The sequence below is a fragment of the Triturus cristatus genome, chromosome 1_1 (assembly GCF_964204655.1).
Source record: "Triturus cristatus chromosome 1_1, aTriCri1.1, whole genome shotgun sequence".
NCBI classification, from domain to species: Eukaryota; Metazoa; Chordata; class Amphibia; order Caudata; family Salamandridae; genus Triturus; species Triturus cristatus.
Genome location: NC_140579.1, coordinates 1,069,179,349 through 1,069,205,488, shown reverse-complemented (window position 1 = coordinate 1,069,205,488; position 26,140 = coordinate 1,069,179,349). Strand labels below are relative to the sequence as shown.

The 26,140-nt window shown below is 49.1% G+C and overlaps 1 pseudogene; it reads right to left on the bottom strand.

The window, feature by feature from the left end:
* The window catches only part of LOC146871554 (uncharacterized), a 407,260-nt pseudogene extending 383,131 nt beyond the window's left edge, over window positions 1–24,129 (bottom strand).
* Window positions 24,130–26,140: the final 2,011 nt, after the last annotated feature.

Genomic DNA, 26,140 nt, shown 5'->3' with positions numbered 1-26,140 from the left:
ATGAGGGGAACAAGATCCAGATTTTCCAGGACCTGGCACCCAATACCCTGCGACGCCGCTGTGACTTTAAACCTGTGACAGATGAGCTGCGAAGCATGGACATCTCCTATCAGTGGGGCCATCCTTTCGCCCTTATTTTTACGTGGGAGTCTAAGCGTAGGGTGATTCGGTTCTACAAAGATGCGGCTCAACTACTCCGACTTCCTTTCTCACGGTCCACCAGTCCCACTCGCCCTTCGCCTTCTGCACGGGTGCCTGCCAAGCCGACCTGGTCGACCGTATACCGGCACAGACGCTCACCACCCTTTAATGAACAAGCGTCCCTGCAGGCTAAACAGGACATTATAGAACACATCAGGTCCTTGGAAGGGACAAGTCAGAGACAGGTCCGGATTCTCCAATCCCCTGATAAACAGCTCATATACACGTGATGGCCCTTGGAGCCTTCCTCTGGGAGCACAGCTCTTCCTAGTCGGACTTGATGTTTGCTGTTGGGACCTCGACGCTACCCCAACTCCCCTTTCGCAGTGCAGCTGGTGCCAGAGCACTCTGCCTGGATGAACTAGAGAACAGCAGACAACCTACTCCCCTCTGTTCCTGAGAAAGTGATGTCTCTGGGCTCATCCGAACTTTAGGGTGTAGGCTGGCCCGCGACTGGAACAGGACAATGTGGCACGGTTGGCCAATGTTGGTCATCCACTTTTCTCTTCTCTATCTTCCTACTTGTCTGTACCTTTTCTCTCCCTCCTTTTTGTTTACTAGGTATGGCGGACGGATGACCTCAAGGCTACGACACACCCTTGTCGACAGGGAAGCCCCACTTTTGAATCCCCCTTCCATTCCCCTGACATGCTTTCTGCAGTGGCATTGATGGACTAACTTGGGATCCGTTCTACTTATGGCTCTTCCTGGCCCTTTAAAGGTACTAACCCTTAATGTCAAGGGGCTTAACTCTCCCAATAAGCGGCAACAAGTGTGGCGCTACCTACTTCAACATAGCCCAGACATTATCTTTCTTCAAGAGACCCACCTGCTGAACATAGATACTCCCCGCATGGCGCACCCAAAATATCCCCTCCAATTCTGGGCCACAGCAACCACCAAAACGGCTGGAGTGGCTATTCTATGCAGATCTGGTATCAGGCAGGGGGACCCCAATGTCTTTCGCAGTCCAGATGAACGTTTCATCAGGGCAGGGGTGGTGATGGGGAAAAGCCTATTTACACTGTGTAATGTCTACGCACCGAACCAGATGCAGGACTCCTACCTCCAAACGCTTCTGCAGGAACATGTGCCATGTACCCCTCCCTAATTTGGGGGGGGGGACTTTAATCTGGTGTGGGATCCTGCGATGGACCGTAGTGAAGATTCTTCAAATGGGACGGGGGCCATGTCCTCCGCACTCCGGAAACAGATAGCAGACCTTGGCTTGATGGACTCATGGCGATATCACTCTCCAGAGGTGCGAAATTATTCGTACTACTCACACGTTCACCGCTCGTACTCGCGTATTGATTATCTTTTTATTTCACACGACGTAGTAAGGGACACGTTAGTGGTGTCTATGTCTGATATATCGCTATCTGACCATGCCCACGTGGAGCTCCTCATGCAGGATCCGGCCGCTTGCCCCACCCGCCCCTCGCGGTGGCGCTTGCCGCTGCAAGTCTTGTGAGATCCGGCTGATGTGGAAAGCATACGACCTGCTATTGACTCTTACTTTGCGAGCAATGACCTACCCAAGACTCCTTTTCCTGTGGTGTGGGATGCCTTCAAGGCTACAATTCGCGGCCACATCACATCTTTATCGATTGCACGGGTGCGGGAAGCCCACCGCCTGGAAGATAGCATCTCCAAGGACATTAAGAAACTGGAGAAGCAGGATCAGGACCATTCCTCGCTCGCGGGTCGGCGGCGACTTGCTAACCTTCGGGGTCAGCTCCGCGCCCTGCGCACCAATAAAGCTGAGCGGTCCCTGTTAGCCTTAAAACAAAGATATTTTGAGGGGGGAGACAAAGTGGGCAGATTGCTGGCGAAGCGCCTGAGGGCGCGTGCAGCGAAGGCCCACATAGCGAATATTCAATTGCCGGATGGAGAATGGGCCATCACGGAGCGAGCAAAATGCGAGGCCTTTAGGGCCTATTACACTGCCCTTTATACAGTGGAAGCGCCGTCCCAAGCCCACATTGATGATGTTCTGAACCAGTGCCCCTGGACTCCAATCAACCCACACCATGCCAAACAATTGGACGGTCCTCTCACGGCGGAGGGACTGACGGCAGCGTTGAAATATCTCCCTCTCGGGAAGACGCCAGGCCAAGATGGCCTACCACTAGTCTTCTACCGCATGTTCATAACACAACTCCAGCCTTCTGCGACTATACAATTCCTTTTTGGACATGGAAGGGCCGACGCCCTCCATGCGTATGGCAGAAATAGCTCTTATTCCCAAACCGGGAAAAGATCCCACGTTGTCCCATCGCTTTGCTGAACACGAACCTCAAAATCTACAAAAATGCTTGCCAGACACTTGGATCCCCACATGTCTGGCCTTGTGGAGCCGGATCAAGTTGGCTTGATCCGCAATAGGCAAGGGGCGGACAATGTGCATAGAATTGCGCACCTGGTGGGGAAAGCATTTCACTGGAATATACCAGCCTGCCTTCTCTCGCTTGACGCGGAGAAGGCGTTTGACCGGGCGGACTGGGCTTTTATTCGTGCGGTGTTGCAAAAGATCGGACTGGGCCGGAACTTGATCTCTATGATCATGGTCCCTTATCTATCCCCGCAAGCTAGGGTTCGGGTTAATGGACAACTTACAGACCCTTTTTTCATACATAGGGGTACACAGCAGGGATGCCCCTTGTCACCTCTGTTGTTTGCCCTGGTGGTAGAGCGCTTAGCAGAGATGATCAGGCAGAATGCGGACATACATGGTATCTCTCTTGGAGGCAGGCAGAACAAGGTAGCGCTCTTCGTGGATAACCTTATCCTCACAATATCGCGTCCACATACATCCCTCCCGGCGCTTCACACTCTGTTACAGTCCTTTGAGCAGGCTTCAGGCCTTAAAATTAATCATGGCAAATCTTGGGTTCTGCGCCTTACGATCCCGAAGGAGGAGATACCAGTCTTGAAGACGCTTGCCCCTTATCAATGGGCCAAGGTGCATATCAGGTACTTAGGACTTCAATTGACCCCCTCCTTGGGCACATGGACCCAGGTAAATTGGCGAGAATGCAAAAGAACTGTTCTGGAAGACTTACGGGGATGGAAGTCCCTAACTCTCTCCTGGTTGGGTAGGCTTGATGCCGTGAAAATGCCGATACTCCCTAAAATCTTATATTTATTCCAATGTCTCCCCACCCCTATCCCTCAACACCAAATACAGGGCCTCCAACGAGATCTCACTCGCTTCATCTGGGGCGGACGTAGGTCACGATTCTCTCACAAGACCCTCATGTGGCAGCGAGACAGAGGGGGGCTTGCGTGTCCTAACCTTCTGGACTATTATTGGGCCTCGCATCTCCGCTTTGTCTGGGAGTGGATAGCCATTGAAAGCGAAAAGATCTGGTTCCATATGGACAGGACGGTAACTGGGCGCACCATCTGGGATCTTGCGTGGAACCATCATACAGCGCGCTCACGCAGTGCCTATATTGCAGTACCTACTAAAACAGTCCTAGATATATGGGACAAGGTAGCTGTGCGTAAGGGACTAACGACCTTCCTCTCCCCCCATACTCCCATTGCAGATAACCCACTATTCCCTCCGGCCCTCCACTCACAAACGTTAGCCAACTGGCTACAGGGGGAATGCAGAGTGATCGGAGACCTGTATGACGGGGGAACACTTAAGACATTTGCCCAGTGCACGGAGGAGTTTTGTCTCCCACTGGGAGCGGGACTACATTATGCACAGCTGCGGCACTGGGTGTCCTCCCCAGAGATGCAACAGGCTGCTGTCCGACCATTCACCCCCTTTGAATGGCTGGTCCGTTCCTTCGATGAATCGAAAGGCCTTATCTCTTGGACGTACCAGATCCTATATCACCCTCCGATACTGACTACACACTCATATCAAGGCCAATGGCAATCGACGTCAACCATGGAAATCACACCTACACAGTGGAATCACCTTTGGCGAGATATCCCTAGGGTCTATCGCAGCATCCCGCAGAGGGAAAATGCATACAAAATGATGACGCAATGGTATTATACGCCTACTCGACTGCACAAAATGTTCCCTGCCGTGTCCCCCTTGTGTTGGAGGTGTTCGAATACATCTAGAGATTTCATTCATATTTGGTGGGCTTGTCCACTCTTGACCCTGCTCTGGAAGGAAGTCCTTAGTCATTTTAAGGAGGTATTGGGCTTTCCCCTGCCTGAGTCTGCAACCACGATCCTTTTGGGCCTTAAACCTACTAACCTAAACCTTAGCGCCAGGACACCCCCGGGTAACAGTGCGCTCTATAAATGTGAAAAATAAATAAAATAAATAAATTTACCCGCAGCGACTGGACTATAGCTCGTCATATACTTGGGGCGGCTAAACAACTTATAGCGTTGTACTGGAAAAAAACGGAGCCTCCCCCAATAGCCACTTGGTTCACGCGCCTATGGCATGTAATAACCATGGAACTTTTTACAGCGCAACTGCAATCACGCGGCACCCGCTTCGCCGCCATTTGGCGACCCTTAGTTCAATACCTCTGTAAAATAGAACATGCGCGCTATCTACCCTCCAAGCTTAGAGCATTAAGACTTTTTGAAGATGCCATACTTCCGTCGGACCCCAATTGGCTCCTTACGTAACCAGACCAGCCCTGGGCGACGCTCCCTTCGACAAGCCTTAAGATACCCACTCTCAACACCATGCACTGCTGCGCTCATCTACCCGTCTGCCCACCTGGCCGCTTTTGTTGCTGTATACTTCTTTTTTCTATTACCCCCTCTTCTTTCAACTCTTTTCTGTCTATTCACTACTATCCGCTTTATATGGGCCTCTTGCCCGTGTTTTCATTGTTCTTGTTACAACAAAAAGGTCCTGAGACTTCCCACAACACTCTAATATTGCTATACATATTATGTAGAATGGGCCATCACGGAGCGAGCAAAATGCGAGGCCTTTAGGGCCTATTACACTGCCCTTTATACAGTGGAAGCGCCGTCCCAAGCCCACATTGATGATGTTCTGAACCAGTGCCCCTGGACTCCAATCAACCCACACCATGCCAAACAATTGGACGGTCCTCTCACGGCGGAGGGACTGACGGCAGCGTTGAAAGATCTCCCTCTCGGGAAGACGCCAGGCCAAGATGGCCTACCACTAGTCTTCTACCGCATGTTCATAACACAACTCCAGCCTTCTGCGACTATACAATTCCTTTTTGGACATGGAAGGGCCGACGCCCTCCATGCGTATGGCAGAAATAGCTCTTATTCCCAAACCGGGAAAAGATCCCACGTTGTCCCATCGCTTTGCTGAACACGAACCTCAAAATCTACACCAAAATGCTTGCCAGACACTTGGATCCCCACATGTCTGGCCTTGTGGAGCCGGATCAAGTTGGCTTGATCCGCAATAGGCAAGGGGCGGACAATGTGCATAGAATTGCGCACCTGGTGGGGAAAGCATTTCACTGGAATATACCAGCCTGCCTTCTCTCGCTTGACGCGGAGAAGGCGTTTGACCGGGCGGACTGGGCTTTTATTCGTGCGGTGTTGCAAAAGATCGGACTGGGCCGGAACTTGATCTCTATGATCATGGTCCCTTATCTATCCCCGTAAGCTAGGGTTCGGGTTAATGGACAACTTACAGACCCTTTTTTCATACATAGGGGTACACAGCAGGGATGCCCCTTGTCACCTCTGTTGTTTGCCCTGGTGGTAGAGCGCTTAGCAGAGATGATCAGGCAGAATGCGGACATACATGGTATCTCTCTTGGAGGCAGGCAGAACAAGGTAGCGCTCTTCGTGGATAACCTTATCCTCACAATATCGCGTCCACATACATCCCTCCCGGCGCTTCACACTCTGTTACAGTCCTTTGAGCAGGCTTCAGGCCTTAAAATTAATCATGGCAAATCTTGGGTTCTGCGCCTTACGATCCCGAAGGAGGAGATACCAGTCTTGAAGACGCTTGCCCCTTATCAATGGGCCAAGGTGCATATCAGGTACTTAGGACTTCAATTGACCCCCTCCTTGGGCACATGGACCCTGGTTGGGTAGGCTTGATGCCGCAACTGCAATCACGCGGCACCCGCTTCGCCGCCATTTGGCGACCCTTAGTCCAATACCTCTGTAAAATAGAACATGCGCGCTATCTACCCTCCAAGCTTAGAGCGTTAAGACTTTTTGAAGATGCCATACTTCCGTCGGACCCCAATTGGCTCCTTACGTAACCAGACCAGCCCTGGGCGACGCTCCCTTCGACAAGCCTTAAGATACCCACTCTCAACACCATGCACTGCTGCGCTCATCTACCCGTCTGCCCACCTGGCCGCTTTTGTTGCTGTATACTTCTTTTTTCTATTACCCCCTCTTCTTTCAACTCTTTTCTGTCTATTCACTACTATCCGCTTTATATGGGCCTCTTGCCCGTGTTTTCATTGTTCTTGTTACAACAAAAAGATCCTGAGACTTCCCACAACACTCTAATATTGCTATACATATTATGTCACGCGGCCGGCCCAACAAGGGTTGTAGGCGACATGCTGTGTTCTAAACTGTCTATTAATGTCTTTACATATTCTTGGAGAACCTTGGGTGAAACGCGGCCGGCCCTAAATGGGTTGTGGGCTTAACGCTGTGTCTATCTGGACCCCTGTTCTACTTTGTATTTAGAAAATAAAAACAGATGTTTTAAAAAAAAAAAAATGTACACCGATTCTGCTGGATCAGCCGCACGTCAGCTGGTGCACTTACTCCTGAGGCAGTCAGAGCTGTATATCTTGTCCAGGGTTACTAGGTAACTCCAAGACACATGGATCTCTAGTTTCCAGAGCTTTCATTTAGGAATTCGGGGCTTTTGGGACTTTTAGTGTGTAGTAATCAGGCCCACATCCAAGAAGTAGTTTCAAGTAGATTTATTCAGGTTGGTTACAAGATGTAGGTTAGATGTAAATAAGCCCCACCAGGAGCAGCCAGCCAGGCGCTCAGCCCATCTCCAACTGTGAGTTTCCACTCCCAACATTCCATCTTACATCATTCAGGCAATATTCCACTGGCACATCATGAACCATAAGACCAGGATACTACATATCCTCCTTTCTTCCACAGAAAAACAGAAAAGAAAACTGTAACAGGTGAAGTGAAAAGGAGAAAAGCAGAAACAAGATGGAGAAACTAGATGCAACGAAATAGAGAACCAAAAGGAGACCAGAATGGATAGTGAGAGAGACACAAAGATAACAAGGTTGGCAAAGTAAACTTAAAACCATTACCCATCCTCCTTTCCATACACAAAGAGAAGAATGAAACAGAAAAAGAGACGAATGAAGAATAGAAAAAGAAACCATTAATGAGTGTCCTCTGCATACCCACTGGCCAGGTAGAGATACAAGAAGGCAGCTCACATCAGGAGGAAACAAGACGACAGAGGAGAAAGGAATGCAAATACTCATTCTTCCCTGTCAAAAGCATGAAGAAAGAAATTACAAATAGAAAAATACAACTGGGCTAAAAAAACTAGAACATTTGAAACGCCCAGAGTAACATAACCCATGCACTATGGCGACTTAAACCAAAACACTCGCTAAGGGTAAAGACATTTGCTTATGCATGGGCAACCTCGAGTGGAGGTATAGATATGTGCACTATTGAAAACAAAAACATGACCAACACTAGACACCTTAGGAAAGGTCAAAAGTGCACTGCAGTGAAGGCAAAAGACAAATAGAGTGATGACCACCTACAGATGCACCTTAACTAGAGGTAAAACTGTTATAGACAAAAAAACAAGGTAGCGCAAGGCGACTTATACCTACATTTATCGTGAAGCGCAGGGCGGCTTACACAGATACAAACGTGAGGCGCAGGGCGGCTTACACACAGGACAAACGTGAGGCGCAGTGCGGCTTACACACAGGACAAACGTGATCATTTCGGGTAAGAACCCAGATACATGGATAGGAACCATGACTCAAATGTGGGTAGGGACCCGAACCAATGGGTAGGAACCCATAACAGAGTGCACTTAAAAGAAAGAAAAACCTTGGACCCATGTGACACACCATGAGGAGACGAAACAAATGTTATGCACTGTAAGGATGGGGAAACCCCTGTGAGAGACCTCGTGTTGAGGTACAAATTGTGCACAGTGACAGGACTAAAACTCTTGTGAATAAGAGATCGTAAACACTGCTCAAAAACAAACAAAAAACAACCTAACTGGTTATGTAGTATGACTTGTCACACTGAGCATTACGTTATGCACAAAAGAGGTAAGTAAAACAAAGAGTACCATCACCTCGTAAGAAGCTAATGACAATGTGTACCCCACACTGTGACCAACATGGTCACGTCACCCTATGAAAATAGAACACATCAGGTCCTTGGAAGGGACAAGTCAGAGACAGGTCCGTATTCTCGAATCCCCTGATAAACAGCTCATGTACACGTGATGGCCCTTGGAGCCTTCCTCTGGGAGCACAGCTCTTCCTAGTCGGACTTGATGTTTGCTGTTGGGACCTCGACGCTACCCCAACTCCCCTTTCGCAGTGTAGCTGGTGCCAGAGCACTCCGCCTGGATGAACTAGAGAACAGCAGACAACCTACTCCCCTCTGTTCCTGAGAAAGTGACGTCTCTGGGCTCATCCGAACTTTAGGGTGTAGGCTGGCCCGCGAATGGAACAGGACAATGTGGCACGGTTGGCCAATGTTGGTTATCCACTTTTCTCTTCTCTATCTTCCTACTTGTCTGTACCTTTTCTCTCCCTCCTTTTTGTTTACTAGGTATGGCGGACGGATGACCTCAAGGCTACGACACATCCTTGTCGACAGGGAAGCCCCACTTTTGAATCCCCCTTCCATTCCCCTGAAATGCTTTCTGCAGTGGCATTGATGGACTAACTTGGGATCCGTTCTACTTATGGCTCTTCCTGGCCCTTTAAAGGTACTAACCCTTAATGTCAAGGGGCTTAACTCTCCCAATAAGCGGCAACAAGTGTGGCGCTACCTACTTCAACATAGCCCAGACATTATCTTTCTTCAAGAGACCCACCTGCTGAACATAGATACTCCCCGCATGGCGCACCCAAAATATCCCCTCCAATTCTGGGCCACAGCAACCACCAAAACGGCTGGAGTGGCTATTCTATGCAGATCTGGTATCAGGCAGGGGGACCCCAATGTCTTTCGCAGTCCAGATGAACGTTTCATCAGGGCAGGGGTGGTGATGGGGAAAAGCCTATATACACTGTGTAATGTCTACGCACCGAACCAGATGCAGGACTCCTACCTCCAAACGCTTCTGCAGGAACATGTGCCATGTACCCCTCCCTAATTTGGGGGGGGACTTTAATCTGGTGTGGGATCCTGCGATGGACCGTAGTGAAGCTTCTTCAAATGGGACGGGGGCCATGTCCTCCGCACTCCGGAAACAGATAGCAGACCTTGGCTTGAGAGACTCATGGCGATATCACTCTCCAGAGGTGCGAAATTATTCGTACTACTCACACGTTCACCGCTCGTACTCGCGTATTGATTATCTTTTTATTTCACACGACGTAGTAAGGGACACGTTAGTGGTGTCTATGTCTGATATATCACTATCTGACCATGCCCACGTGGAGCTCCTCATGCAGGATCCGGCCGCTTGCCTCACCCGCCCCTCGCGGTGGCGCTTGCCGCTGCATGTCTTGTGAGATCCGGCTGATGTGGAAAGCATACGACCTGCTATTGACTCTTACTTTGCGAGCAATGACCTACCCAAGACTCCTTTTCCTGTGGTGTGGGATGCCTTCAAGGCTACAATTCGCGGCCACATCACATCTTTATTGATTGCACGGGTGCGGGAAGCCCACCGCCTGGAAGATAGCATCTCCAAGGACATTAAGAAACTGGAGAAGCAGGATCAGGACCATTCCTCGCTCGCGGGTCGGCGGCGACTTGCTAACCTTCGGGGTCAGCTCCGCGCCCTGTGCACCAATAAAGCTGAGCGGTCCCTGTTAGCCTTAAAACAAAGATATTTTGAGGGGGGAGACAAAGTGGGCAGATTGCTGGCGAAGCGCCTGAGGGCGCGTGCAGCGAAGGCCCACATAGCGAATATTCAATTGCCGGATGGAGAATGGGCCATCACGGAGCGAGCTAAATGCGAGGCCTTTAGGGCCTATTACACTGCCCTTTATACAGTGGAAGCGCCGTCCCAAGCCCACATTGATGATGTTCTGAACCAGTGCCCCTGGACTCCAATCCACCCACACCATGCCAAACAATTGGACGGTCCTCTCACGGCGGAGGGACTGACGGCAGCGTTGAAAGATCTCCCTCTCGGGAAGACGCCAGGCCAAGATGGCCTACCACTAGTCTTCTACCGCATGTTCATAACACAACTTCAGCCATACCTTCTGCGACTATACAATTCCTTTTTGGACACGGAAGGGCCGACGCCCTCCATGCGTATGGCAGAAATAGCTCTTATTCCCAAACCGGGAAAAGATCCCACGTTGTCCCATCGCTTTGCTGAACACGGACCTCAAAATCTACACCAAAATGCTTGCCAGACACTTGGATCCCCACATGTCTGGCCTTGTGGAGCCGGATCAAGTTGGCTTGATCCGCAATAGGCAAGGGGCGGACAATGTGCATAGAATTGCGCACCTGGTGGGGAAAGCATTTCACTGGAATATACCAGCCTGCCTTCTCTCGCTGGACGCGGAGAAGGCGTTTGACCGGGCGGACTGGGCTTTTATTCGTGCGGTGTTGCAAAAGATCGGACTGGGCCGGAACTTGATCTCTATGATCATGGTCCCTTATCTATCCCCGCAAGCTAGGGTTCGGGTTAATGGACAACTTACAGACCCTTTTTTCATACATAGGGGTACACAGCAGGGATGCCCCTTGTCACCTCTGTTGTTTGCCCTGGTGGTAGAGCGCTTAGCAGAGATGATCAGGCAGAATGCGGACATACATGGTATCTCTCTTGGAGGCAGGCAGAACAAGGTAGAGCTCTTCATGGATAACCTTATCCTCACAATATCGCATCCACATACATCCCTCCCGGCGCTTCACACTCTGTTACAGTCCTTTGAGCAGGCTTCAGGCCTTAAAATTAATCATGGCAAATCTTGGGTTCTGCGCCTTACGATCCCGAAGGAGGAGATACCAGTCTTGAAGACGCTTGCCCCTTATCAATGGGCCACGGTGCATATCAGGTACTTAGGACTTCAATTGACCCCCTCCTTGGGCACATGGACCCAGGTAAATTGGCGAGAATGCAAAAGAACTGTTCTGGAAGACTTACGGGGATGGAAGTCCCTAACTCTCTCCTGGTTGGGTAGGCTTGATGCCGTGAAAATGCCGATACTCCCTAAAATCTTATATTTATTCCAATGTCTCCCCACCCCTATCCCTCAACACCAAATACAGGGCCTCCAACGAGATCTCACTCGCTTCATCTGGGGCGGACGTAGGCCACGATTCTCTCACAAGACCCTCATGTGGCAGCGAGACAGAGGGGGGCTTGCGTGTCCTAACCTTCTGGACTATTATTGGGCCTCGCATCTCTGCTTTGTCTGGGAGTGGATAGCCATTGAAAGCGAAAAGATCTGGTTCCATATGGACAGGACGGTAACTGGGCGCACCATCTGGGATCTTGCGTGGAACCATCATACGGCGCGCTCACGCAGTGCCTATATTGCAGTACCTACTAAAACAGTCCTAGATATATGGGACAAGGTAGCTGTGCGTAAGGGACTAACGACCCTCCTCTCCCCCCATACTCCCATTGCAGATAACCCACTATTCCCTCCGGCCCTCCACTCACAAACGTTAGCCAACTGGCTACAGGGGGAATGCAGAGTGATCGGAGACCTGTATGACGGGGAACACTTAAGACATTTGCCCAGTGCACGGAGGAGTTTTGTCTCCCACTGGGAGCGGGACTACATTATGCACAGCTGCGGCACTGGGTGTCCTCCCCAGAGATGCAACAGGCTGCTGTCCGACCATTCACCCCCTTTGAATGGCTGGTCCGTTCCTTCAATGAATCGAAAGGCCTTATCTCTTGGACGTACCAGATCCTATATCACCCTCCGATACTGACTACACACTCATATCAAGGCCAATGGCAATCGACGTCAACCATGGAAATCACACCTACACAGTGGAATCGCCTTTGGCGAGATATCCCTAGGGTCTATCACAGCATCCCGCAGAGGGAAAATGCATACAAAATGATGACGCAATGGTATTATACGCCTACTCGACTGCACAAAATGTTCCCTGCCGTGTCCCCCTTGTGTTGGAGGTGTTCGAATGCATCTGGAGATTTCATTCATATTTGGTGGGCTTGTCCACTCTTGACCCTGCTCTGGAAGGAAGTCCTTAGTCATATTAAGGAGGTATTGGGCTTTCCCCTGCCTGAGTCTGCAACCACGATCCTTTTGGGTCTTAAACCTACTAACCTAAAAGTATTTACCCGCAGCGACTGGACTATAGCTCGTCATATACTTGGGGCGGCTAAACAACTTATAGCGTTGTACTGGAAAAAAACGGAGCCTCCCCCAATAGCCACTTGGTTCACGCGCCTATGGCATGTAATAACCATGGAACTTTTTACAGCGCAACTGCAATCACGCGGCACCCGCTTCGCCGCCGTTTGGCGACCCTTAGTCCAATACCTCTGTAAAATAGAACATGCGCGCTATCTACCCTCCAAGCTTAGAGCGTTAAGACTTTTTGAAGATGCCATACTTCCGTCGGACCCCAATTGGCTCCTTACGTAACCAGACCAGCCCTGGGCGACGCTCCCTTCGACAAGCCTTAAGATACCCACTCTCAACACCATGCACTGCTGCGCTCATCTACCCGTCTGCCCACCTGGCCGCTTTTGTTGCTCTATACTTCTTTTTTCTATTACCCCCTCTTCTTTCAACTCTTTTCTGTCTATTCACTACTATCCGCTTTATATGGGCCTCTTGCCCGTGTTTTCATTGTTCTTGTTACAACAAAAAGGTCCTGAGACTTCCCACAACACTCTAATATTGCTATATATATTATGTCACGCGGCCGGCCCAACAAGGGTTGTAGGCGACATGCTGTGTTCTAAACTGTCTATTAATGTCTTTACATATTCTTGGAGAACCTTGGGTGAAACGCGGCCGGCCCTAAATGGGTTGTGGGCTTAACGCTGTGTCTATCTGGACCCCTGTTCTACTTTGTATTTAGAAAATAAAAACAGATGTTTTAAAAAAAAAAAAATGTACACCGATTCTGCTGGATCAGCCGCACGTCAGCTGGTGCACTTACTCCTGAGGCAGTCAGAGCTGTATATCTTGTCCAGGGTTACTAGGTAACTCCAAGACACATGGATCTCTAGTTTCCAGAGCTTTCATTTAGGAATTCGGGGCTTTTGGGACTTTTAGTGTGTAGTAATCAGGCCCACATCCAAGAAGTAGTTTCAAGTAGATTTATTCAGGTTGGTTACAAGATGTAGGTTAGATGTAAATAAGCCCCACCAGGAGCAGCCAGCCAGGCGCTCAGCCCATCTCCAACTGTGAGTTTCCACTCCCAACATTCCATCTTACATCATTCAGGCAACATTCCACTGGCACATCATGAACCATAAGACCAGGATACTACATATCCTCCTTTCTTCCACAGAAAAACAGAAAAGAAAACTGTAACAGGTGAAGTGAAAAGGAGAAAAGCAGAAACAAGATGGAGAAACTAGATGCAACGAAATAGAGAACCAAAAGGAGACCAGAATGGATAGTGAGAGAGACACAAAGATAACAAGGTTGGCAAAGTAAACTTAAAACCATTACCCATCCTCCTTTCCATACACAAAGAGAAGAATGAAACAGAAAAAGAGACGAATGAAGAATAGAAAAAGAAACCATTAATGAGTGTCCTCTGCATACCCACTGGCCAGGTAGAGATACAAGAAGGCAGCTCACATCAGGAGGAAACAAGACGACAGAGGAGAAAGGAATGCAAATACTCATTCTTCCCTGTCAAAAGCATGAAGAAAGAAATTACAAATAGAAAAATACAACTGGGCTAAAAAAACTAGAACATTTGAAACGCCCAGAGTAACGTAACCCATGCACTATGGCGACTTAAACCAAAACACCCGCTAAGGGTAAAGACATTTGCTTATGCATGGGCAACCTCGAGTGGAGGTATAGATATGTGCACTATTGAAAACAAAAACATGACCAACACTAGACACCTTAGGAAAGGTCAAAAGTGCACTGCAGTGAAGGCAAAAGACAAATAGTGTGATGACCACCTACGGACGCACCTTAACTAGAGGTAAAACTGTTATAGACAAAAAAACAAGGACGCGCAAGGTGACTTATACCTACATTTATCGTGAAGCGCAGGGCGGCTTACACAGATACAAACGTGAGGCGCAGGGCGGCTTACACACAGGACAAACGTGAGGCGCAGTGCGGCTTACACACAGGACAAACGTGATCATTTCGGGTAAGAACCCAGATACATGGATAGGAACCATGACTCAAATGTGGGTAGGGACCCGAACCAATGGGTAGGAACCCATAACAGAGTGCACTTAAAAGAAAGAAAAACCTTGGACCCATGTGACACACCATGAGGAGATGAAACAAATGTTATGCACTGTAAGGATGGGGAAACCCCTGTGAGAGACCTCATGTTGAGGTACAAATTGTGCACAGTGACAGGACTAAAACTCTTGTGAAAAAGAGATCGTAAACACTGCTCAAAAACAAACAAAAAACAACCTAACTGGTTATGTAGTATGACTTGTCACACTGAGCATTACGTTATGCACAAAAGAGGTAAGTAAAACAAAGAGTACCATCACCTCGTAAGAAGCTAATGACAATGTGTACCCCACACTGTGACCAACATGGTCACGTCACCCTATGAAAATAGAACACATCAGGTCCTTGGAAGGGACAAGTCAGAGACAGGTCCGGATTCTCCAATCCCCTGATAAACAGCTCATGTACACGTGATGGCCCTTGGAGCCTTCCTCTGGGAGCACAGCTCTTCCTAGTCGGACTTGATGTTTGCTGTTGGGACCTCGACGCTACCCCAACTCCCCTTTCGCAGTGTAGCTGGTGCCAGAGCACTCCGCCTGGATGAACTAGAGAACAGCAGACAACCTACTCCCCTCTGTTCCTGAGAAAGTGACGTCTCTGGGCTCATCCGAACTTTAGGGTGTAGGCTGGCCCGCGACTGGAACAGGACAATGTGGCACGGTTGGCCAATGTTGGTTATCCACTTTTCTCTTCTCTATCTTCCTACTTGTCTGTACCTTTTCTCTCCCTCCTTTTTGTTTACTAGGTATGGCGGGTGGATGACCTCAAGGCTACGACACACCCTTGTCGACAGGGAAGCTCCACTTTTGAATCCCCCTTCCATTCCCCTGACATGCTTTCTGCAGTGGCATTGATGGACTAACTTGGGATCCGTTCTACTTATGGCTCTTCCTGGCCCTTTAAAGGTACTAACCCTTAATGTCAAGGGGCTTAACTCTCCCAATAAGCGGCAACAAGTGTGGCGCTACCTACTTCAACATAGCCCAGACATTATCTTTCTTCAAGAGACCCACCTGCTGAACATAGATACTCCCCACATGGCGCACCCAAAATATCCCCTCCAATTCTGGGCCACAGCAACCACCAAAACGGCTGGAGTGGCTATTCTATGCAGATCTGGTATCAGGCAGGGGGACCCCAATGTCTTTCGCAGTCCAGATGAACGTTTCATCAGGGCAGGGGTGGTGATGGGGAAAAGCCTATTTACACTGTGTAATGTCTACGCACCGAACCAGATGCAGGACTCCTACCTCCAAACGCTTCTGCAGGAACATGTGCCATGTACCCCTCCCTAATTTGGGGGGGGGGGGACTTTAATCTGGTGTGGGATCCTGCGATGGACCGTAGTGAAGCTTCTTCAAATGGGACGGGGGCCATGTCCTCCGCACTCCGGAAACAGATAGCAGACCTTGGCTTGATGGACTCATGGCGATATCACTCTCCAGAGGTGCGAAATTATTCGTACTACTCACACGTTCACCGCTCGTACTCGCGTATTGATTATCTTTTTATTTCACACGACGTAGTAAGGGACACGTTAGTGGTGTCTATGTCTGATATATCGCTATCTGACCATGCCCACGTGGAGCTCCTCATGCAGGATCCGGCCGCTTGCCCCACCCGCCCCTCGCGGTGGCGCTTGCCGCTGCATGTCTTGTGAGATCCGGCTGATGTGGAAAGCATACGACCTGCTATTGACTCTTACTTTGCGAGCAATGACCTACCCAAGACTCCTTTTCCTGTGGTGTGGGATGCCTTCAAGGCTACAATTCGCGGCCACATCACATCTTTATCGATTGCACGGGTGCGGGAAGCCCACCGCCTGGAAGATAGCATCTCCAAGGACATTAAGAAACTGGAGAAGCAGGATCAGGACCATTCCTCGCTCGCGGGTCGGCGGCGACTTGCTAACCTTCGGGGTCAGCTCCGCGCCCTGCGCACCAATAAAGCTGAGCGGTCCCTGTTAGCCTTAAAACAAAGATATTTTGAGGGGAGAGACAAAGTGGGCAGATTGCTGGCGAAGCGCCTGAGGGCGCGTGCAGCAAAGGCCCACATAGCGAATATTCAATTGCCGGATGGAGAATGGGCCATCACGGAGCGAGCTAAATGCGAGGCCTTTAGGGCCTATTACACTGCCCTTCATACAGTGGAAGCGCCGTCCCAAGCCCACATTGATGATGTTCTGAACCAGTGCCCCTGGACTCCAATCCACCCACACCATGCCAAACAATTGGACGGTCCTCTCACGGCGGAGGGACTGACGGCAGCGTTGAAAGATCTCCCTCTCGGGAAGACGCCAGGCCAAGATGGCCTACCACTAGTCTTCTACCGCATGTTCATAACACAACTCCAGCCATACCTTCTGCGACTATACAATTCCTTTTTGGACACGGAAGGGCCGACGCCCTCCATGCGTATGGCAGAAATAGCTCTTATTCCCAAACCGGGAAAAGATCCCACGTTGTCCCATCGCTTTGCTGAACACGGACCTCAAAATCTACACCAAAATGCTTGCCAGACACTTGGATCCCCACATGTCTGGCCTTGTGGAGCCGGATCAAGTTGGCTTGATCCGCAATAGGCAAGGGGCGGACAATGTGCATAGAATTGCGCACCTGGTGGGGAAAGCATTTCACTGGAATATACCAGCCTGCCTTCTCTCGCTTGACGCGGAGAAGGCGTTTGACCGGGCGGACTGTGCTTTTATTCGTGCGGTGTTGCAAAAGATCGGACTGGGCCGGAACTTGATCTCTATGATCATGGTCCCTTATCTATCCCCGCAAGCTAGGGTTCAGGTTAATGGACAACTTACAGACCCTTTTTTCATACATAGGGGTACACAGCAGGGATGCCCCTTGTCACCTCTGTTGTTTGCCCTGGTGGTAGAGCGCTTAGCAGAGATGATCAGGCAGAATGCGGACATACATGGTATCTCTCTTGGAGGCAGGCAGAACAAGGTAGCGCTCTTCGTGGATAACCTTATCCTCACAATATCGCGTCCACATACATCCCTCCCGGCGCTTCACACTCTGTTACAGTCCTTTGAGCAGGCTTCAGGCCTTAAAATTAATCATGGCAAATCTTGGGTTCTGCGCCTTACGATCCCGAAGGAGGAGATACCAGTCTTGAAGACGCTTGCCCCTTATCAATGGGCCATGGTGCATATCAGGTACTTAGGACTTCAATTGACCCCCTCCTTGGGCACATGGACCCAGGTAAATTGGCGAGAATGCAAAAGAACTGTTCTGGAAGACTTACGGGGATGGAAGTCCCTAACTCTCTCCTGGTTGGGTAGGCTTGATGCCGTGAAAATGCCGATACTCCCTAAAATCTTATATTTATTCCAATGTCTCCCCACCCCTATCCCTCAACACCAAATACAGGGCCTCCAACGAGATCTCACTCGCTTCATCTGGGGCGGACGTAGGCCACGATTCTCTCACAAGACCCTCATGTGGCAGCGAGACAGAGGGGGGCTTGCGTGTCCTAACCTTCTGGACTATTATTGGGCCTCGTATCTCCGCTTTGTCTGGGAGTGGATAGCCATTGAAAGCGAAAAGATCTGGTTCCATATGGACAGGACGGTAACTGGGCGCACCATCTGGGATCTTGCGTGGAACCATCATACAGCGCGCTCACGCAGTGCCTATATTGCAGTACCTACTAAAACAGTCCTAGATATATGGGACAAGGTAGCTGTGCGTAAGGGACTAACGACCTTCCTCTCCCCCCATACTCCCATTGCAGATAACCCACTATTCCCTCCGGCCCTCCACTCACAAACGTTAGCCAACTGGCTACAGGGGGAATGCAGAGTGATCGGAGACCTGTATGACGGGGGAACACTTAAGACATTTGCCCAGTGCACGGAGGAGTTTTGTCTCCCACTGGGAGCGGGACTACATTATGCACAGCTGCGGCACTGGGTGTCCTCCCCAGAGATGCAACAGGCTGCTGTCCGACCATTCACCCCCTTTGAACGGCTGGTCCGTTCCTTCGATGAATCGAAAGGCCTTATCTCTTGGACGTACCAGATCCTATATCACCCTCCGATACTGACTACACACTCATATCAAGGGCAATGGCAATCGACGTCAACCATGGAAATCACACCTACACAGTGGAATCGCCTTTGGCAAGATATCCCTAGGGTCTATCGCAGCATCCCGCAGAGGGAAAATGCATACAAAATGATGACGCAATGGTATTATACGCCTACTCGACTGCACAAAATGTTCCCTGCCGTGTCCCCCTTGTGTTGGAGGTGTTCGAATGCATCTGGAGATTTCATTCATATTTGGTGGGCTTGTCCACTCTTGACCCTGCTCTGGAAGGAAGTCCTTAGTCATATTAAGGAGGTATTGGGCTTTCCCCTGCCTGAGTCTGCAACCACGATCCTTTTGGGCCTTAAACCTACTAACATAAAATAAAAGCGACTGGACTATAGCTCGTCATATACTTGGGGCGGCTAAACAACTTATAGCGTTGTATAGCGTTGTACTGGAAAAAAACGGAGCCTCCCCCAATAGCCACTTGGTTCACGCGCCTATGGCATGTAATAACCATGGAACTTTTTACAGCGCAACTGCAATCACGCGGCACCCGCTTCGCCGCCGTTTGGCGACCCTTAGTCCAATACCTCTGTAAAATAGAACATGCGCGCTATCTACCCTCCAAGCTTAGAGCGTTAAGACTTTTTGAAGATGCCATACTTCCGTCGGACCCCAATTGGCTCCTTACGTAACCAGACCAGCCATGGGCGATGCTCCCTTCGACAAGCCTTAAGATACCCACTCTCAACACCATGCACTGCTGCGCTCATCTACCCGTCTGCCCACCTGGCCGCTTTTGCTGCTGTATACTTCTTTTTTCTATTACCCCCTCTTCTTTCAACTCTTTTCTGTCTATTCACTACTATCCGCTTTATATGGGCCTCTTGCCCGTGTTTTCATTGTTCTTGTTACAACAAAAAGGTCCTGAGACTTCCCACAACACTCTAATATTGCTATATATATTATGTCACGCGGCCGGCCCAACAAGGGTTGTAGGCGACATGCTGTGTTCTAAACTGTGTATTAATGTCTTTACATATTCTTGGAGAACCTTGGGTGAAACGCGGCCGGCCCTAAATGGGTTGTGGGCTTAACGCTGTGTCTATCTGGACCCCTGTTCTACTTTGTATTTAGAAAATAAAAACAGATGTTTTAAAAAAAAAAAAATGTACACCGATTCTGCTGGATCAGCCGCACGTCAACTGGTGCACTTACTCCTGAGGCAGTCAGAGCTGTATATCTTGTCCAGGGTTACTAGGTAACTCCAAGACACATGGATCTCTAGTTTCCAGAGCTTTCATTTAGGAATTCGGGGCTTTTGGGACTTTTAGTGTGTAGTAATCAGGCCCACATCCAAGAAGTAGTTTCAAGTAGATTTATTCAGGTTGGTTACAAGATGTAGGTTAGATGTAAATAAGCCCCACCAGGAGCAGCCAGCCAGGCGCTCAGCCCATCTCCAACTGTGAGTTTCCACTCCCAACATTCCATCTTACATCATTCAGGCAACATTCCACTGGCACATCATGAACCATAAGACCAGGATACTACATATCCTCCTTTCTTCCACAGAAAAACAGAAAAGAAAACTGTAACAGGTGAAGTGAAAAGGAGAAAAGCAGAAACAAGATGGAGAAACTAGATGCACCGAAATAGAGAACCAAAAGGAGACCAGAATGGATAGTGAGAAAGACACAAAGATAACAAGTTTGGCAAAGTAAACTTAAAACCATTACCCATCCTCCTTTCCATACACAAAGAGAAGAATGAAACAGAAAAAGAGACGAATGAAGAATAGAAAAAGAAACCATTAATGAGTGTCCTCTGCATACCTACTGGCCAGGTAGAGATACAAGAAGGCAGCTCACATCAGGAGGAAACAAGACGACAGAGGAGAAAGGAATGCAAATACTCATTCTTCCCTGTCAAAAGCATGAAGAAAGAAATTGCAAATAGAAAAATACAACTGGGCTAAAAAAACTAGAACATTTGAAACGCCCAGAGTAACGTAACCCATGCACTATGGCGACTTAAACCAAAACACCCGCTAAGGGTAAAGACATTTGCTTATGCATGGGCAACCTCGAGTGGAGGTATAGATATGTGCACTATTGAAAACAAAAACATGACCAACACTAGACACCTTAGGAAAGGTCAAAAGTGCACTGCAGTGAAGGCAAAAGACAAATAGTGTGATGACCACCTACGGACGCACCTTAACTAGAGGTAAAACTGTTATAGACAAAAAAACAAGGAAGCGCAAAGCGACTTATACCTACATTTATCGTGAAGCGCAGGGCGGCTTACACAGATACAAACGTGAGGCACAGGGCGGCTTACACACAGGACAAACGTGAGGCGCAGTGCGGCTTACACACAGGACAAACGTGATCATTTCGGGTAAGAACCCAGATACATGGATAGGAACCATGACTCAAATGTGGGTAGGGACCCGAACCAATGGGTAGGAACCCATAACAGAGTGCACTTAAAAGAAAGAAAAACCTTGGACCCATGTGACACACCATGAGGAGACGAAACAAATGTTATGCACTGTAAGGATGGGGAAACCCCTGTGAGAGACCTCGTGTTGAGGTACAAATTGTGCACAGTGACAGGACTAAAACTCTTGTGAAAAAGAGATTGTAAACACTGCTCAAAAACAAACAAAAAACAACCTAACTGGTTATGTAGTATGACTTGTCACACTGAGCATTACGTTATGCACAAAAGAGGTAAGTAAAACAAAGAGTACCATCACCTCGTAAGAAGCTAATGACAATGTGTACCCCACACTGTGACCAACATGGTCACGTCACCCTATGAAAATAAACACCTAAGAAGTTGCACCTCCAATGAAGGTCAAAGTATATGCACATCAAAAGGAAGAAACCTAAACCACACAGAGAAGTCAAACAACATCGTGCATAAAAGACATAGGGTAAAACAGTGTGATCCGCAAATGAAACAAAACATTTTGACTGAAATACAATTAGCCTTTCGAGATTGAATGCAAATATAGAATAGTGAGAAATTTTCCATGGAGCTTCAAGCTCGTAAAAAAAACGTCACTAGATGGCACAGAGCGGCGAGAATGAACAGAAACACGTTTTCACAAATTAACACCATTACACTCCCCTCGAGAAAAACATCCCACCTCCAATAATAACAAGTCACTGTTGAAATTGAAACGACATTTGTGCTCCGTTAACCTTGTCACATATATGAATTTCCCAATAAAGAAAGAAATACCAGCAAGTGGCAAAACAAATACACAGAGTCACCGGATAAGACTCACTGTTCAGGAAAATCCACGAGCAGGCAACGGTTATAGAGAGAGTGTAATTCTTGCTCCCACGACGGCTCCGCTGACAGAGTAACATTGAATAAACTTTATTTAAAACGTGGTTGGCAGAAAACACTGAAATCGTGGCTGGCAAAATTACACTCCATGAAAGAGCAAATCAGGCAGATGATTCCAAGATGGCCCCACGCTATCTTACGTCGTGCAGGATGGTTCACGGCACGCCAGTGCCTCCAAACACCGATGGGAACCTCGAAGGACGTCACAAGAGGCTCGAGAGCTGAAGAGCGCGACACCATGGATCAGGTAAGGTGTGCGAGCACAAATTTAAATGTAAAATAGTGCGCAACTGCCATGTTTTACAGGCATTGAAAAACAAACATGCCCTTCAAAGAAAATAATACTTTACCAAATCAAAGATGTCATGCCTTTCTTCAGCAGCAGGCAGGAGACTTTAAAATGACACTGAAAACCAGCCGCAACCAGTTAGAGAACGTCGCACATCCAATTCATAACAAAATAACACAGCACATGTAACTTTTGGAATACCTCCATGCTTACAGAAACCCCAGTGTTCACGAGGGGTGCCGGTTTCCTCATAATGCCATACACTGCAGCCTGCCTTTCACTGCTGCCAAATCCAAAATCATGACGCTGGTTAATGGGGAGATAACGCAAACGCAGCGCTAAAAAAAAAAAAAAAAAATGTCACACATCCCAAAAAAAATTAACTCCAAGTTGACAATCCTATGTAACAGCGCACTTTGCTCCTCTGAAAGTACAGCACAGGAACAAGACGTAGTAAAATGTCAGGCTTACCCTCTCTTGAGGGCACAGCACAGGCTTACCCCCTCTTGAGGACACAGCACTTGACAAAGGCGTTGGGCTTACCCTCTCTTGAGGGCACAGCAGAGGGCACAGCACAGGCTTACCCTCTCTTGAGGGCACAGCACCTGACACAAGCTTTAAAGAGTGTCAGGTTTGATCTGCAACTGAACAGAGGCTGTAGGTACAGCAAACAGAGACTTGAGCTGCAGTAGAGACCGGAACTGGCACTGTAGCGTAAAGGGCGACCGTTGTAGAGGTCACTGGTGGGGCTGATGTGTGCCAGTAGTTGAGTTAACGCAGCTGTAGTTACAAGAGTTGCTTTATCTTGAGAGTAGGCACTCCAGACTTGAAGATGAAGGTTTCAGAGGTAGCAGATGCAGGTTCTTTGGTTCAACTCGTCGCCAATAAATTGTAGTAATCAGGCCCACATCCAAGAAGTAGTTTCAAGTAGATTTATTCAGGTTGGTTACAAGATGTAGGTTAGATGTAAATAAGCCCCACCAGGAGCAGCCAGCCAGGCGCTCAGCCCATCTCCAACTGTGAGTTTCCACTCCCAACATTCCATCTTACATCATTCAGGCAACATTCCACTGGCACATTGAACCATAAGACCAGGATACTACATAGTGTTCGTTCAGCCTGACTGCACAAAGTACACACATGTTCCGGAAAACAACAATTTACACCCCCCCCCCCTATCGCCCGACACGACAACCCCACCCTTCCCAAAAAAAACATGTCATTTTGTTTCGCCATGACCAGCCTTGTGTGATAAACGCTTACCGTGCGTTCTTTAATGAGCTTCTCTCCAGGCCTTCTTCCGCGGCACCGCGCTCCTTCCCTTCGGTCCGGCTGAGAGAAGCCTCCTTCTCTGGACAGGGACCCAGCCATTCCTGCCGGCGACCTCTCGCTTGGAGGAAACAAGCAGGGCCTCACCCTGTGAGGTGGCACCCGTCCCTGGGCAGTGGTTGTCTTCCCTCAGAGGACTTTCTCGAAGAGCTTCCATGGGAGCGCCAGAGAGGATCTCCCTAGCTCCTGCCTCCTCGCCCATAACAGAGAGCTCGATGGGAGGCCGAGAAGCAGCCGCGTCCCCCTGGTCTAGACCCAGCGTTGCTCCATCACCGGACCCAGAGCTGTGGTCAATGTCCCGGAGCCGCTCGCCTCGGTTCATTAACCTGTGAAAGAAAACCAACATGTCGGAGTGTGCGGAGAGCTGTCCTGGTGCTTGTCGAAGTCGAAGATTTTATATCGGTCAAAACTCAAGCGACGCAATAATGACTCGGAACGTTCTACCATTTTCAGTTGATGTTACTGGTTGGAACGCTGACTCTCCACGACAGGGCACTGGGCAAAAACAACCAAGTCTGTTTTTTCGGGACGAAACATTCCGGAACTTTGCCCCCCATTCCCCACCACCAATGATTACTGATCTAGCTGTGATTTACCAGGCTTCTGCTTCATGTGTGAATAAGGGCAAAGAAGAACATTCCGACGAGACTCCATTCGTGTATATAGTGTAGATATTCCATATACCACAATTGCACAGGAGACGAGGCATGGTCATATTTCTGCTGAAACTAAGGGACGTATCTCATACAGTCTAGACATTCCGAAGAGACCTCATTCAGGTGCGCACCGAAGCCATGAGGCTAAGCAGTCGGGATGGGTAGCTATTGAGAGATCATATGATTGTGCTTAGAAACAGAGGGGCGGCCGGTGATGACTATACCTCCAAGGAATGTACAGGGAGGAACAGAGATTTCTTCTACGCATAAGCATGCCCTGTGCTTCCTGATTTATGTCCATACTAGCTCTCCCGAGGCCTCATCACGTGCGCATGAGTACAAGGAAACTTTGTTCATGCACCCAGGGTCTAAGAAGAACACGGTCTAACAACTCCAGGAGATTTTCACGTTATTCTTATGCAGGCGCATAGGAGCTGCCAGGATCCTTATTCAAGGCCCTAGATCTTTTACAAATGAATCTAGGCTCATTAAAGACCTCATTTCTTTGCATACCCCACACACTTGACAGGAGCTCTAAGAAGTCCTCACGAAAGTGTAAAGGAGCAACAACATCTGAGGTATTAAGTTAAGAAACAATGATGGGTGGATTGCTTGAATCGGAAGCAATCCAGTCCATCCCTTTTCTGTTCACCATGCTACCACAAGCAAGTCCTGCTGCAATAGGAACAGTCAAGTCACAACTGCTAGGTCTGATCACCTCTGAGCGAGAACACAAGCAGCCCTAGAATGATTTCAGCCTCAGTAGGGTGCAGCTTGGTTCCAATGAAGCAGTGAGCACAGACCCTCGTCTGAGCATACCTGTCTTACCAAGGGCATCACACGGACAAAAAAAGAATGATGGGTGGATTGTTTGAACTATTCTCAGGCACTGGTAATTACTCTGGGGCAGATACAATTTATGGCATGGGCAAAGTGGACCATTGCCCTGACCCCCCCCCACATTTGAAGGACCCCCTTGGAAAGTGAACATTCTTTCTGTTGGACTATTCTATTTATCAATCTAAATCTTTCACCCTCTGTGAATATTGCTACATCCGACTCTATCTCTCTACCCAGCATCACATTAAATATTTTCTAGGTTCTGTACAAGATATATTTCAACAGTTTTTGTCCGATTAAAGTTTAATTTATAATTTAGTATTCTTTAGTATTATGCGGCTTGAATTAGCAGGAAATGCATAATAAAATTAAAAGTGGCACCATGGGGGCGTGGTGTGCCGCCATCTAAAGATGGCCGCGGAATAGACTAGCTCCGGGGACGAGGTAGACTCCCCTCACCATCCGCACATTATCCGGGACAAAATCCGACCTGGAAGGCGACCAGCAACGACCGGAATCGCTGGTGCGCCGATCGGTCTGCTTCCTGGATGCCTGCGCCGCATAGGACGCCAGAGGGACCGGGTGCGGCGGTGCGGCCTAACGTAGGAACTGAAGCCGGGGACTGCCCTGAATCCTAGACCCAGCGAGAGGCGCGCGGCCCTCGGCTGCGGGAGTGTGCCCGGCAGCGGCATTAACGTCGGCGGGGGACGGTGGGGCGCGGGCGGGGCTTGTGCTCGACAGTGCCGGCTCGGCCCCCCCCCCCCCTGGGAGGCAGTATATTCAGACGCGGCTGAGGGAGAAACGCCCGCGGCGCTGGATCCTGCAGGTCCAGTGAGGAGGTGAGCCCTGAGAAGCTCTGAC